At 45.2% G+C, this 16,520-nt stretch overlaps 1 protein-coding gene and 1 non-coding gene across 4 annotated transcripts in view; both read left to right on the top strand.

Moving 5' to 3' along the window:
- Nucleotides 1–13,101: 13,101 nt before the first annotated feature.
- Nucleotides 13,102–16,520, top strand: part of CFLAR (CASP8 and FADD like apoptosis regulator) — a 35,246-nt gene continuing 31,827 nt past the window's right edge. For 2 of the 3 annotated variants that reach the window (XM_050916642.1, XM_050916644.1), the window contains exon 1: nucleotides 13,103–13,146. The gene's annotated coding sequence lies outside the window, so the exon portion shown is untranslated. Of the gene's footprint in view, nucleotides 13,147–16,520 lie in introns of all 3 variants that reach the window. The other variant, XM_050916641.1, reaches the window with a different exon arrangement.
- Nucleotides 14,010–14,152, top strand: LOC127030550 (U4 spliceosomal RNA). Its single transcript, XR_007768415.1, has one exon. It is a non-coding gene; the product is annotated as a U4 spliceosomal RNA (small nuclear RNA).

The following is a 16,520-nucleotide window of genomic DNA, read 5'->3' as shown; positions in this document are numbered from 1 at the left end:
GCCTAGGAATGCAGTATCCATGGCTGAAGAAGGTGTCAAGTGGGAACAACCAGATGACCCCTGGAGGGCAAAATGGAATCCACCTCACCATCTCAGGATGAGAAAAACCAACATCTGACAGCACAGAGCCATCAGGAATGTGCCACCTGCTGATTGATTCAGCAACAGCAGGATGAAGCAATTCCCATAGACTGACATGGGAATAAATTCCTATAAAAATCGACTCTAAAGACTAAGGCCATGTCTACATCTAAAGTTTTGCAGCGCTGGTTGTTACAGCTGTATTAGTATAGCTGTATAGGGCCAGCGCTGCAGAGTGGCCACACTTACAGCAACCAGCGCTGCAAGTGGTGTTAGATGTGGCCACACTGCAGCGCTGTTGGGCGGCTTCAAGGGGGGTTCCGGGAACGCGAGAGCAAACCGGGAAAGGAGACCCGCTTCGCCGCGGTTTGCTCTCTCGTTCCCGGAGCCACCCAGCAAACCGCAGGGAAGGAGACCTGCTTGCTCGGGGCTCCGGGAACGAGAGAGCAAACCGGGAAAGGAGACCCGCTTCGCCGCGGTTTGCTCTCTCGTTCCCGGAGCCACCCAGCAAACCGCAGGGAAGGAGACCTGCTTGCTCGGGGCTCCGGGAACGAGAGAGCAAACCGGGAAAGGAGACCCGCTTCGCCGCGGTTTGCTCTCGCGTTCCCGGAGCCACCCAGCAAACCGCAGGGAAGGAGACCTGCTTGCTCGGGGCTCCGGGAACGAGAGAGCAAACCGGGAAAGGAGACCCGCTTCGCCGCGGTTTGCTCTCTCGTTCCCGGAGCCACCCAGCAAACCGCAGGGAAGGAGACCTGCTTGCTCGGGGCTCCGGGAACGAGAGAGCAAACCGGGAAAGGAGACCCGCTTCGCCGCGGTTTGCTCTCGCGTTCCCGGAGCCACCCAGCAAACCGCAGGGAAGGAGACCTGCTTGCTCGGGGCTCCGGGAACGAGAGAGCAAACCGGGAAAGGAGACCCGCTTCGCCGCGGTTTGCTCTCTCGTTCCCGGAGCCACCCAGCAAACCGCAGGGAAGGAGACCTGCTTGCTCTGGGCTCCGGGAACGAGAGAGCAAACCGGGAAAGGAGACCCGCTTCGCCGCGGTTTGCTCTCTCGTTCCCGGAGCCACCCAGCAAACCGCAGGGAAGGAGACCTGCTTGCTCTGGGCTCCGGGAACGAGAGAGCAAACCGGGAAAGGAGACCCGCTTCGCCGCGGTTTGCTCTCTCGTTCCCGGAGCCACCCAGCAAACCGCAGGGAAGGAGACCTGCTTGCTCTGGGCTCCGGGAACGAGAGAGCAAACCGGGAAAGGAGACCAGCTTGATTACCAGAGGCTTCCTCCTTCCACGGAGGTCAAGAAAAGCGCTGGTAAGTGTCTACATTGGATTACCAGCGCTGGATCACCAGCGCTGGATCCTCTACACCCGAGACAAAACGGGAGTACGGCCAGCGCTGCAAACAGGGAGTTGCAGCGCTGGTGGTGCCCTGCAGATATGTACACCTTCAAAGTTGCAGCGCTGTAACTCCCTCACCAGCGCTGCAACTTTCTGACTTTGAGTCTCTGGTTCTGCTACCACCCTCCAGGAGCATCAGGTACGCATGACACAGACTCAGCTCCACTCTCGTGGACAGGATACCTGGCCAGTATTCTGTCACAAGCAACTTCCTTACCCTACTTTTCTATGACATTGCTTTAACACCAAATGTCATGCAGCGTGCTTTCAGTGTGAGAGTGCTGGCAAGAGAGGGTTTCTTGCAATAATCATATCATGGTACAATACAGGAGTGCAAACTCCTGATTCCTATTTTCTAGAGGGGGAGGGTTACATTTGCTAAAATGCCACTTTTCATACAACCCTTCTTAAGACAAAGCTTTATTTTCACAGCCCAGTAAACGTCTGTGATCATGGGACTGCAGCTGTACTTTTCAGTGGAGTTTTACATCTCCATATGATATTTTCCCAAGATGATGTTCATACAACATCTTGTTTTACTAAGGCTTGTTGTCTTATTTAATCCTTTCTTAAGCATCTCATGCTCTTGTGTCATTCTCTGTAAAGCAAAACAAGACATGCTGTGTAAGGTACACTGTACAAAATATTTCCACACTGAGCCCCAGATGCCACTGCCTGAATACACATGTGGATTGCCTGGTGTGCACTGTTTATTCCAGCTGGGTCCAGTATGAAATTGTGCTTATGTCTTGGTTTTAGATGGACACACAGAAAAAAACAAGTATTACTCAAGCTAACACTAGCTACAGTATTTTTTTAAATGCTGATGAGTCTTGTGCATCAGACATGTGTATGCCACCCACCAAACACGCTCTTTGCAGCACAACGGGAATACTGTGTAGCGGTGGTTGGTGTGCCCTTTTGATGTGCATACTTTTGATTTTTTTTTTTAATGCTATGGTGGCCTTAAGGTGTTTCATGAACTGCTAGTGGTTTATCTTAGTTCTCTTACAGTCTTCAAAAAACCTTTAAAAACTAATCTGCAGGTGCTATTGTGTTGAGATTTTATTTTCTGTATCTCATTGTAATTTTGAATTGTTACAGAGCACTCCAAGTGCTTCAGCATGCAGGCGTGTATTTATTTAGAGCCTGATCTTGCTTCCATTGAAATCAGTGGGTGTATTTCCTTGACTTCAGCAGTGCAGAATCAGGCCCTTAAATGTCATGGGTCAGATGTAAATGGGATATCCATTAATTTCAACCAGCTGAAGGTCTGTCCGTACATTATTATTATTTTATTTTCAAAGACTCTTGGAGATACACTGAAAATGGGATTGAACCAATATCTGTAATTTGAGTATAAAGACCGTAATGTAAAATGTGCCATGTAAACATTTATGTATGTGATATGATTAAGACTGAGAGTTTGTCAAGGAGGTCACGGATTCAATTACTTTCCAGTACCTCCGGGACTTCTGCAGCGGCCGCTTCTGGGCAGTCTCGGGGCATCAGACACACACACACACCCCCAGCAGCAGCAGGAGTTTGGGTGCGTGTGGGAGGGGACTCAAGGCTGGTGGTTGGGGCGTAGGAGGGGGTGAGGTCTCTGGGCGGTGCTTACCTTGGGTGGCTCCCCGGAAGCAGCAACATATCCCTCCCTCAGCTCCTAGCTCCACGAGCTGCCTCCACCCACAGGCACTGCCCCTGCAGCTCCCATTGCCGCAGTTCACTGCCAATGGGAGCTGCAGAGCCGGTGGTTGGGGTAGGGGAAGCGCACAGAGCTAGGAGCTGAGAGAGGGATGTCGCCGCTTCCGGGAAGCTGCGAGGAGCCGGGTAGAAAGTCTGCCAAACCCTCTCCCCCAGCACCAGCGGGGGGTCCCAGGTCACCTCCCCCAGGCACCTGTGTCACTCTTGGACTGCCCCCTTGCCCCTCCAGAGATTTAGTTAGGGGCGTATGGTACAGGTTATGGACACATCACAGGCTGTGAATTTTTGTTTACTGCCCATGACTTTTACTAAAATATACCTGTGACTAAAACATAGCCTTAGCTATGATACATTTAATAACCTGTTACATTACTTGACAGATATTGCTCACAAGTTGTACTTTATAGAGAGCGGATCGTTCTGTTTAAAGATTGTTAAGAAACATAATAAAACTGTTCTGATGATTTCAGAGGTATTTCATTTTCTGGAAAATAACTGTAACAGGAGGACTATATTATAATGAGTTTATAGAGGAACAAGGAACAATATGCACAGTTCTGAATTGCCTAGTCCTGTGTCTTCAGATTTTCAGAATAATAGCAGCAATTGAATTGTCAATTCCCTGCCTTCTTACTCATTTCAGTCTCAACTCAGTACAGCATGAAAGCAAATGTTTAACTCTATTCCTATGCAGGACAGCGCTTACGTGCATGCTTAACTTTAAGCACTTAAAATTAAGCACATGCTTAAGTGCTGTCTTGAATAGGGATACTCTTATGAATCTGGGTCCATGATTATTTGTAGGATGAAGAAATGAAGTAATTTCATAGCCTCATAGACTTTACATGCAAACAGCTATAGTTTCCCAGATTCAGTTAAGCAGGCCTGACTCCTGTGAGCCAAATTTACTGCTTAGCTAAGTGAGTGCAACTCAATGGTTTGATAAATTACACCAGTGATGAACGTAGCTCATCAATGTGGTTTATGATTAATTTTTGGTGTTTTGTAGAATGTAAAAATGTTGTTTAATTTTAAATAAAATGCTTATTCATGTTCTAAAACTATTGTGGTATATATTTTTTTTCCTCTCTACATGCACGACACACTGACTAGAGATAATTCCACCATTATTTTATTGTTACTAATATTTACATAGAAAACACTCCACGATCAGCGATACTAAGAACCAAGTCTGCCTTCACTGTAACCATAGCAATGACTGTCCTAAAAATAAAATGGCTCTCTGCCAAAACAGATGAGATCACTTTACAGATCAAGAATCAGGTTCACAAACAGCGATAGCCATCTGGACCTGAGGATTTCACGTGACCATAAAATAATACAATAGCATGAGAGCCTGTCTCAGTCTTATGTGCTTAAAAATAGAATTGACAATGGTCAGAGCTAGATTCCTTGTGAAATGCAAGCAGAAATCCTATCTATGTCTGTAGACAGAGAACTATTTCTGCTAATCAAGAAAGGCATTCATGAGTCATTTATTGCTTTGCCAACACTGATTTTACAACTTTACTTTACTCAGTACTAGGGCTGTCAAGCAATTAAAAAAATTAATCACAATTAGTCTTGCGATGAGAAAAAAAATCACAATTAATCATGCTGTTAACTATATAATACTATTTATTTTAAATATTTTTGATTTTTACTATATTTTCAAATATATTAATTTAAATTACAACACAGAATACAAAGTGTACAGTGCTCACTTTATATTTATTTTTATTACTATTTGAACTATCAAAAAATGTTCAGTTCACCTCATACAAGTGCTGTAGTGCAATCTCTTTATCATGAAAGTTGAACTTACAAATGTAGAATTATGTACAAAAAATGCATTCAAAAATAAAATAATGTAAAACCTTAGAGCCTACAAGTCCACTCAGTCCTACTTCTTGGTCAGATAATCACTTAGATAAACAAGGTCGGTTACAACTTGCAGGAAATAATGCTGCCTGCTTCTTGTTTACAATGTCACCTGAAGGTGAGAACAGGCGTTTGCATGGCACTGTTGTAGCTGGTGTTGCAAGATATTTATGTGCCAGATGCTCTAAAGATTCATATATCCCTTCATGTTTCAACTACCATTCCAGAGGACATGCTTCCATGCAGATGATAGGTTCTGCTTGATAACAATCCAAAGCAGTGCAGACTGATGCACATTCATTTTCATCATCTGAGTCAGATGCCACCAGCAGAAGGCTGATTTTCCTTTTTTGGTGGCTTGGGTTCTGTAGTTTCTGCATCAGAGTGTTGCTCTTTTTAGACTTCTGAAAGCATGCTCCACACCTCGTCCCTCTCAGATTTTGGATGGCACTTCTGATTCTTAAACCTTAGGTCGAGTGCTGTAGCTATTTTTACAAATCTCACATTGGTAGGTTCTTTGGGTTTTGTCAAATCTGCTGTGAAAGTGTTCTTAAAATTAACATGTGCTAGGTCATCATCCGTGACTGCTATAACATGAAATATATGCAGAATGCAGGTAAAACAGAGCAGGAGACATACAATTCTCCTTCCAAGGAGTACAATCATAAATTTAATTGATGCATTTTTTTTAACAAGCATCATCAGCATGGACACATGTCCTCTGGAACAGTAGCTGAAGCATGAAAAGGACATATGAATGTTTAGCATATCTGTCATGTAAATACCTTGCAACACCGACTACAAAAGTGCCATGCAAATGCCTGTTTTCACTTTCAGATGATATTGTAAACGAGAAGCAGACAGCAGTATCTCCCATCAGTGTATACAAACTTGTTTGTCTTAGCGTTTGGCAGAATAAGAAGTAAAACTGAGGCCATGTCTACATCTACAATTTTGCAGCGCTGGTTGTTACAGCTGTATTAGTACAGCTGTATAGGGCCAGCGCTGCAGAGTGGCCACACTTACAGCAACCAGCGCTGCAAGTGGTGTTAGATGTGGCCACACTGCAGCGCTGTTGGGCGGCTTCAAGGGGTTTTGGGGAAGGCGAGAGCAAACCGGGGAAGGAGACCAGCTTCGCCGCGGTTTGCTCTCGCGTTCCCCGAACAAGCAGGTCTCCTTCCCTGCGGTTTGCAGGGTGGTTCGCGGAACGCGAGAGCAAACCGCGGCGAAGCTGGTCTCCTTCCCCGGTTTGCTCTCGCGTTCGCCGAACCCCCGAGCAAGCAGGTCTCCTTCCCTGCGGTTTGCAGGGTGGTTCGCGGAACGCGAGAGCAAACCGCGGCGAAGCTGGTCTCCTTTCCCGGTTTGCTCTCGCCTTCCCGGAACCACCCAGCAAACCTCAGGGAAGGAGACCTGCTTGCTCGGGGTTCGCGGAACGCGAGAGCAAACCAGGGCGAAGCTGGTCTCCTTCCCCGGTTTGCTCTCGCCTTCCCGGAACCACCCAGCAAACCTCAGGGAAGGAGACCTGCTTGCTCGGGGTTCGGGGAACGCGAGAGCAAGCCGGGGAAGGAGACCAGCTTGATTACCAGAGGCTTCCTCAGGTATGCTGGGATACCTGCTTATTCCACGGAGGTCAAGAAAAGCGCTGGTAAGTGACTATACTTGATTACCAGCGCTGGATCACCAGCGCTGGATCCTCTACACCCGAGACAAAACGGGAGTACGGCCAGCGCTGCAAACAGGGAGTTGCAGCGCTGGTGGTGCCCTGCAGATGTGTACACCTCCTAAGTTGCAGCGCTGTAACTCCCTCACCAGCGCTGCAACTTTCTGATGTAGACAAGCCCTGAGTGGACTTGTAGGCACTAAAGCTTTGTTTGTTTTGTTTGTGAGTGCAATTATGTAACCAAAAATAATCTGCATTTGTAAATTACAGTTTCACAATAAAGATATTGTATTTCAGTACTTGTATGAGGTGAATTGAAAAATACTATTTCTTTGGTTTACAAATATTTGCACTGGGCACTTTGTATTTTGTGTTGTAATTGAAATCAATTTTGAAAATGTAGAAAAACATCCAAAAATATTTAATACATTTCAATTGGCATTCTATTGTTAGACGTGCGATTAATTGCAATTAATTTTTTAAATTGCGATTAATTTTTTTTAGTTAATCGCGTGAGTTCAGCATGATTAATGGACAGCTCTACTCAGTACATAAACTCACTCTACTTTTTGAAAATGCTTTTCTTTGCTAGGGGTTTTGCCCTTGTCCTTTTTTAGAGCATTGCATTCAACATTACAAGCTTTTTTTAAAAACCAGTCAGTGGCAACTCATAATGATATTAACAGATGCAACCAATTGACCTTGGATATATAAAATACTATTCAAAAAATATAATATACAAACAATAGAGTCTATCAGGCTTATAGAATTTTAAGTAGTATCAGGGCAATTTTTGAGAGATGTTTTTCTTGAGTTTTAAACAAATACATATGAGAATCACAAAACGATAATAAATTAAAATCAAGAGAAACATGTTTGAGAGAGAAATTAAATTTTAAACTACAAGACCTCAAGTTCTTTAATTTAATTTAAAGGATCCATCTCTTCTCAGTTATATGCATATGATCTTAGTGGTGCATTACATATTTTTCCTTATATACATGTGTTATTCCAGGAGAAGGGGGACAGAGTGGAAGAGATAGTATAGTGTTTTGTTTTAGAAACTGCAAAGGAAAAATACATTAGTTCATACCTATAATCTGCGAAAATATGCAAACTGCTGAGCAATCATACAACACAATTAAGAAAGTGATTCAAAAGAAAACTGAGGGCATGAATAAATAATGCAGTATGTCAATCCCTTCTGTGTGTAGATGGCCTTGTGGTAGCAAAATAGATGATTTGCCAATTTAACATTTTTTTGCAGAAAGCAATTCTCTGCACTATCCATTCATTATCTGTTAGCCTGCAGCCAGAACGCCTCAAGCTTTGACCTTAAAACTCCTCTCCTTCTAATCCAGGTTAGGTCTCTGGGCACTTGGGTAGAATATATCCAAGGAAGAAAAGATATTGATTCAGTGGGTGGCATATTTCCTTTTGATCCAATCCCATGGCATGATGACAGAAGTACTACAGTACTATTGGTGCTGCCTTTTAGATATTAAACTGAGATCCTAACCGCTTCTGGTTAATACATATCGCATAGCATGTTTTTGGAAGATAGGATATTAGCTTGGTGTCTGGCCACATTCCAGTGTGAGTAATTACATTTTGCCTAATTTCTCCCTGCAGTTTCAATGACATATAGTATTGTTCTCAACTATGTATATTGTTCCTGTGTAATGTTATTCAGCAGCTGCATTTCAGTGAGTATGAAATGATTCATGCTTAGTGTTTTGTAAAATGCTTCCACATCCCTCAGGGTGGAAGATGATATATACATGCAAAATGTTACCAGTAGTCTAGCATTCTAAACCCAGAATTTTGAGACAATAACTCTGAGTTCTACTCCTGGCTTTGACACTGACTTGCTGTGGACAAGTAAAGTAATTTGATATAACTTTTCTGTCTTTGTTTCCTCATCTATAAAACAGGAGCAATACCTGCTTTACAGGAGTGTTTGAGGATTAATGACTGTTTGTACAACACTGAATCTGCGAATTGCTAGATAGCTGTGAAGTATTATTAATGATTGTAAGTGCATTCATAATAAGCCAACACCATGCACAGATCTGGAAGACTTTCACATCTCATCCGTGTTAGGCCTAACTAAAAATATAGCAGACAAAACCAGGTATGCCAACCTGACCAAAGTCAGGCTAACAAAGGTTTGTGGGTAATCCCTGAGTGAAAAACACTGAGAAGCAGCAGCATGTCTCACAAGTGCTGGAAAAGAGCAAAATAAGAGAGAAGCTGCATTCCTGGCATAGTACCAGATGTGCTGTGTTAGGGTAGCTCCTTCGAAGAACTGATAAAAGCCCTAGTTTCCCAGCCTCCTTGTTTTCACTCCCTGGTTTTGTTCTTTCTTTGTTTTTAACTCCCCTACATTTCTAACTTTAGGCATGCATGTATACTAAAGGTGTCTAATTTCTAGTTGTTAAAAAAAGGGGGTGGGTTGCTCCAGTAAATAATGTATGACGCAATGGAACTGTCTATATAGGCTTATACTAAAATGTAAAAAGTGGGCTGGTTCTCTCTGAAGACAAGCTGCTCTCTATTAATGCGTGCACTTGTCAATGAAAAGCTTTTAATCGGACCTTGCTGGTGTTGCCTGTCTCTCTCGCGGTCAGACAACGAACTTTGCCGTCGGGGTTAAAGTCCCTGACATCTTTGGTGACTCCGCCGGGACCCGTCTGACTCTCCGGCAGGGGATCGGACCCTAAGGCAACGCAGCACACATCCTCCGGTTTAGAGGAGCCTTGCCTGGTGATCTGATCTCTGCGTTGGCGATAAGGGGTGTTCTGTGAACCAGCTGAAGCTCGTAGAAATCCAGCAACGTCCACCTACCCGTTGAGTAGGGTCCAGGTTGTCGGGGTTAGAGTCCCTGACATCCGTAAGCCCCAAAAGGGTTTCCTTATCCAGCACACCACAGAATCTTGAATATATATTGATAAAGGTAACAAACTTTTCCAAGCTCCTCCCTCATTTGTGCTCATTATTCCATTGGAAAACAGTTGACAGAGCTATGGACAACATGCTAGGTGAGATACTCAATGGCTACTGGACCTCTTATCGTGCCAGTGGTTCAGGCACCTAGAAAATTATTTTGGTTATTTGTAGAACCAAATAGCAATTGTAGAAATGTCTATGTCTCTTATAGCCATACTGCAGCTGTAGAAACCTATACTACATTTTTATGAATTGTCCTTTAAATATAACATTTGTGAAGATTTAGAGCTAGATTTTCCCCAGAACTGGGCTTACTTTGTGCCACTGCCAGCACAATGTGCACCTGAATCCTCCAGTGTAGGACTCTGCAGTGGCATACAGACTTTTATACGGCTCCCCTTCCCTGCAGCAGCCTGAAGCAGGGCATTGCCAGGATCTCCTTGCATCCCAATTCTTGTGGAACAGCCTCTTGAAGCCAGCATAATTTGGAGCAGGCTTCACACTGTTTTAAATTAGGCCGGGGGACTGGATAAAGGCACAACCAGCCACGATGGGGAGCACAAATTTGGCTTTAAAGCTACATAAACGTTTGCAGGATTAATGGTGCTTAAGCCACATTCCAATGTTTGAAGCATGAGTCACTTCCGTCCCACAGGATGCTGCCCGATTCCCAAGCAGTAAAATGTGGGGAGAGTTACACATTATCCCCCATTTTCTGCCCCAGTGGGCGATACTAATATTTATAACGCTCCCCACATTTTAAAACGAGCTAAAACAGCCGGTAGGAAGCGCGATGTACGTTATTGCATTAGTATGTGAAGCTATTGCATTATAAGAGGTAGAAAAATCTTGGACGTGCCTGAATTTCTCCCAAGTTGCCACTCCCCAGCGAAGGCACCAAGGCAGAGCGGGACCCGGGGTGACTGTTTCCCCAGGGCTAGGGCGCGCCGTCCTGCGTGGCGCTTCACAGGGAGGGGACAATGACAAGCTGCTCTCAGCTGTGGGCTTGGGCAGGGCACCGGCCCGCGGGGCTGGGCTGCCTGGTAGCGATCCACCCGCTGGGGCGGCGAACGCAGCCGCGGCTCCGCCCTGGCCTGGCCGGGTTCCACCACCAGGCTGCACAGGAAACTGCTGCGCCTCCTGCTCCCCTCTCCGCCGGGCCCCGCCGCGGGCTTCGCCTCCAGCCGCCGCCGGGGCTGCGCTGCGGACCAGCCGCTTTCGCTTTCGCCTTCGAGTCTCCTCCGCTGCTGGAGCCCCGGGACCCCCCGTGCGCGGTCAGGTGCGTAGCCTCCAGCCTGCCGCCTCCGTCCCCCAGCGCCTCTCCGGGGCACCCCCAGGCCGCCGCCGCCCGCGGGGTCCTGCGCCCTGACCTGGCGCCTAGAGGGGAGCGCGGCCGCGGCGGGGGCAGCTCCCTGCTCTCTCCGCCTGGGCCCTGCACGCTGGGTGGCCTGGCTGGGCTCAGTCGCTCCCGGCCTGGGAGCTGAACAAAGGGCTGGGAAGGAAGCAGACCTGCTGCGCAGCTGGCTGGGGTGGAGCTGCCTCAGGTCCGGCTAGGGAGGGAGATTTCGGATTTTGGATTCCCGCTGGCACGGCCGCGAACGCCCGGCCCCCCCGGCTGGTTGTTTGGGGCAGGGGGGATTCACAAGGCGCTGTGAACAATACCCTCAGCCAAATGCCCTGGCTAACTCGTGTTAATGCTCTAGTTTAATGTCAGCGGTCATTTAAACCCGATTTAAAACTGGTGCACGAGGCTGGGTGAACTCTCTTAAACTTTAAAAGCAGCCTATTTCAGTTGAGTTTAAAATTGATTAGGATCTGGTTACTCTGAACGGAAACTGAGCTAAGAGTGCCCAAGCAAGGGTCTGCAGTGCCGCAATTAAACTAAACTAGAGCAAATTGTAAGCAGCCCCAAGGCTTAAGTGTTTCTGATTCATAAAGAACAATGTAGAAGGTTATCAAATGCTTATGGATTTTTTTCCCCAAAGTCTCAAACCTTAGACCCTCTTCCTAGTGCAAAGAAAGTTTAAAAACTTATTTAACAAAACTTGGAAAAGCAACAAGCATAATGGGATAGAGTCAAGTGTCTGTGGCCTCACAGAGAGGTTTTGCAATAGTGGTCCCTAGCCCTGCTTCTGCTGCTTACACAATAACAGCAGAGAGGTTGCACAATATCCTTGCAGCATGAAGAAATCCAAGTTATATGCCTGTAGAATCATACAGCAGATCTTATGTTGTGGAACTAAGACGTTTTTCCAAATGGGAGCTACACTGATGATGAATCATGGGTCCCATTTTTGCTGGTTTGGCGATGGCATTGTGGTTATGAAACAACTCTCTATACGTTATATTCACGGAACACTGTCAAATCTGTCAAGCACAACATTTATCCTACCTTTAAAATACCATTGTTTCCCACGCTGTTTGTCTTCTCTTGAAAAACCTTTCAGTTCCCCAATCTAAGGTCTGAGAGGTGACCTTCTGGTAATAAACACCGAGAACACATGCTGCACATACGTAGTGCAGACTCTGCTGTCGGGTCGCATGCAGAAAAACAGAGTTCACTTGGGCACAGTTTTAATAACGCAGGATTAGAGACAGTAGTTAAAAGGCTTGGGGTTGGATGGTACACTAGAGCTGCTGTTGTCAGTAGTGAATGACAGGACCCATTTTTGCCAACGTAGATGCAACCAGAAATACAGGTCTTTGTGGGTAAGTCACTGGTGTATCACTGTTTCCTGGGTTCAGAAGTTGTTGTGGTAGTTTTATAAACTACATTAAGTCCTGATTTTACACTTAGCTCTGCATGGACTCAAGACTGGAGTGTGGGGAGTAACCTGGAGGATCAGGGATTAATTAATTCTATGGTGAGAGTGAAACAGCCTCATAAAAGCAAATGAATGTACTGGATTTTCATTGCTGTTTGATTTGAGTGTGGCTCTTCCTGTTTATTCAAGGAACAGGAATGTTATGGCCTAACAGGTAAATATACTTTTTAATCTTTTAATTTTCCCTAGAGAGTCTAGGTTAGTGTGTAACTCACGTGGACAAAAGTCAGGCCAGAATTTGGATAGAAAATGTGTCCTTTCCTTAGCATGGTGGTTTCTCACAAAGGCACCTAGGGCCAAACTTTGAATCTCCCTGTTTGTGTTGTAGCCCAAAAGGCAGAGACTTGTATTTAACTGTTGATCCTATCATCCCCTTTGGGCCATGCTTTTTCCCGTCTTTGAGGAGAGAGAAGGGCAGCTGTGCCCTTGTGAGTCACTAGAACCTAGTCCCTTTTACCCCAGAGACCACATGACTCCCTCCCAGTGGAGTCCCACTGTGCTGTAAGGTCTGTGGGTTTTGGTGTGACTGTGAATTATAATAGCTTTACAATAAGCCACCTGCCTTCGGTCATACGCCCCCACTGACACGGGGGCTTTCCCCATTGCCTTTCGCAGGTTGACTACATGGAGAGAGAAGAAGCAAGCTATCTAAGGAGGTAGGAAAGGGCCCTTTGTTTCCACTCTGTTGTGAGTAACAAGACCCACCCATCATGCTTTCCCCTGCTTCTGTATTACTGACAGCTGCAGGAGCAGGAGCTCCCTGTAAAATTTTGTGTCTGGGATGCAAAGGGGTGAGGGTGAGGTTGAGGTTGAGGGAAGCCCTCCCTGTTTTTTCCATAATCGTGTCACCATGTTTGGTGGAGGTTCTGAGGTACAGCTGTATCAGACAGTGCTGAGTAAGACTTATCCCATCCAAAGTGACTCCAGATTTCCTAATAAGTACAATGAAGTAGATGTGGTGTTCCATGTGCTTTACAAGCTTTTTACATTGAGCTGCGGTATGCAGATGATCTTAGGGGTGGGAGCAGCAGGTCATGCCTATTTAACCATCTCCTAGCTTTGGCAAACACACTTGATGATGTAGTCATATTATATAACACTTTTTTCCATTCCACTGCTATATTGGGTGGATGTTAAACAAAAGCTACTAAAGACAGACACTTTAAAATCAGCAGGTCCAGATAACTTGCATGCAAGAATTTTAAGAGTTGGCTGTGGAGCTTGCTGGATCTTTAATGCTGATTTTCAAAAAGTGTTGTTACTCCAGGGAAATTCCAGAAGACTGGAAGAAAGCTAATGTTTTGCCAATATTTAAAGGGTGAATGGGAGGATCTGGGTAACTATAGGCCTGTCAGTCTGACATAATCCCGTGCAAGATGATGGAGCAGTTGATATGGGACTTGATTAATTAAAGGAGAGTAATATAATTAATGCCAATCACCATGGGTTTATGGAATATAGATCCTGTCAAAGTAACTTGGTATTTTTTTTAATGAGATTACAAGTTTGATTGATATTGGTAATAGTGTTGATGTAATATCATAGCCAATGAAGTTAATCTGAGGTGTGATTATTGCTAGTTGAATACTTAGATTTCTTTAACGTGTTTGACTTGGTATCACATGACATCTTGATTAAAAAATTAGAAAGATATAAAATTAACATGGCACACATTATGTGAAGTAGTTGGAAAAAAGTCTATCATTCTGGCTTGTATTAACAGGAATATCCGATGTAAAACATGGGAGGTAATTGTCCTGCTTAACTCAGCACTGGTGAGGCCTCAGCTGTAGGATTGTGTCTGTTTCTAGGTGCCACAGTTTTGGAAAGATGTGGATAAATTGGAAAAAGTCCAGAGGAGAGCAACAAAAACAAGAAAACCTGACCTATGAGGAAAGACTGAAAAAACTGGGCATGTTTAATCTTGAGGGGGGGCCTGATAAGTCTTCACATATGTTAAGGGTTATTATAAAGAGGACAGTGATCAGTTGTTCTCTATGTCCACTGAAGGTAGAACAAGAGTAATGGGCTTCATTTGCAGCAAAGGAGATTTAAGTTCGATAAGTAGGAAAAACTTTCTAACTATAAGGGTAGTTAAGCTTTAGAATAGGCTTCCAAGGGAGGTTGTAGAGTCCCCATCATTGGAGGTTTTTAATAATACCTGGACAAATGCCTGTCAGGGACGGTCGAGGTTACTTGGTCCTGCCTCAGCACAGCAGGCTGGACTTGACCTCTTGAGGTCCCTTCCCGCCCTACAATTGTATGATGAAATGGATTAAAAACTGACTGATAGGTCTCAAAATGTAATTTTAAATGGGGCATCATCCTTGAACAGGTATGTTTTTAGTGGAGTCTCGCAGGGGCAGTTCTTGGTTTTACGTTATTTAACATTTTTATTGATCACCTGGAAGAAGACATAAAATCATCACTGATAAAGCAACAGATGACACACAAATTGGGGGAGTGATCAATAATGAAGAGGGCAGGCTAAATGTAAATGTATACATATAGGAACAAAGAATGTAGGCCCTATGTACAGGACAGTGGACTCTCTCCTGGGAAGCAATGACTGAAAATGATTTGGGAGTCATGGTGGATAATCAGTTGAACATGAGATCCCAGAGCCATGGCCAAAAGAACGAACATGTTCCTTAGATGCATAAACGGGAATCTTCGGTAGGAGTAGGGAGGTTATTTGTTCTCTGTATTTGGCAATGGTGCAACCGCTGCTGGAATACTGTGTCCAGTTCTGTGCCACAATTCAAGAAAGGTGTTGAAAAATTGGAGAGGGCTCAGAGAAGAGGCACAAGAATATAAATGTTATACAGGAGGTCAGACTAGATCATCACAACGATCCCTTCTGGCCTTGGAATCTATGGGTACAGCTATACTGTGATTTAAAAAAAACCTGTGGCACCAAGTGTCAGCACTCAGATTAGCTGACTTGGCCTCAGTTCTGCAGGGCTAAACATTGCAGTGTAGACGCGGGGGTTGAAGCCCTGGCTCTGAGACCAAGCTGACCTGGGCTCTGAGACTTGGTGCTGCAGGTTTATAATTGCAGTATAATTGTAACAGGTTTCAAAGTGGCGGCCGTGTTAGTCTGTATCAGCAAAAAGAACAGGAGTACTTGTGGCACCTTAGAAGCTAACACAATTATTTGGGCATAAGCTTTTGTGGGCTAAAACCCATTTAACTGGGCGTCCGCTGAAGTGGGTTTTGGCCCACGAAAGTTTATGCCCAAATAAATTGCTTAGGCCTGGTCTACACTGGGGGCAGGGATCGACCTAAGATACGCAACTTCAGCTACAAGAATAGCGTAGCTGAAATCGACGTATCTTAGGTTGACTAACCTTGCATCCTCCTGGCACAGGGTCAACTGCCACCGCTCCCCCGTCGACTCTGCTTCTGCTGCTCACCGCGGTGGAGTACAGGAGTTGATGGCAGAGCAATTGGGGATCAATTTATCACGTCTACACTAGATGCGATAAATCGATCCCCGATATAGCGATCGCTACCCGCCAATCCGGCAGGTAGTGTAGATGTACCCTTAATCTCTAAGGTGCCACAAGTACTCCTCGGGTTTTTTTTTTAGTATAAATATACTATGTGAATCTACGAATCACAAATCACTGTCAAACTGTTTGCTAGTTGATAGTGTCAGCAGGGGGCCAGGGATTAAATGAGCCTAAAGACTGAACTGTCCTTTCATGCCTACAGGTGGGCCCTTCTGATCAGGGATGAAGCATCAGGTACTAGAAAAAACAGTCACAGACATCTCTGTCATCAGCCAATCACATAGAGCTCATTGCAGGATCAGGGTCAATGTGACAGAAATCTACATGCATGGAGCTCGCAGGAGAGTGAGGGGCATAGTTTGAATAGTAAATAGAGGGCTGGTCTACACTACGGGGGGAAATCGATCTAAGATATGCAACTTCAGCTATGTGAATAACATAGCTGAAGTCGAAGTATCTTAGATCGAATTAGCTACCGTCCTCACAGCGCGGGATCGATGTCCGCGGCTCCCCAT

Source organism: Gopherus flavomarginatus, chromosome 10 (genome assembly GCF_025201925.1).
Source record: "Gopherus flavomarginatus isolate rGopFla2 chromosome 10, rGopFla2.mat.asm, whole genome shotgun sequence".
In the NCBI taxonomy this organism is placed as follows: Eukaryota; Metazoa; Chordata; order Testudines; family Testudinidae; genus Gopherus; species Gopherus flavomarginatus.
This window is presented reverse-complemented; position numbering and strand designations above follow the sequence as displayed.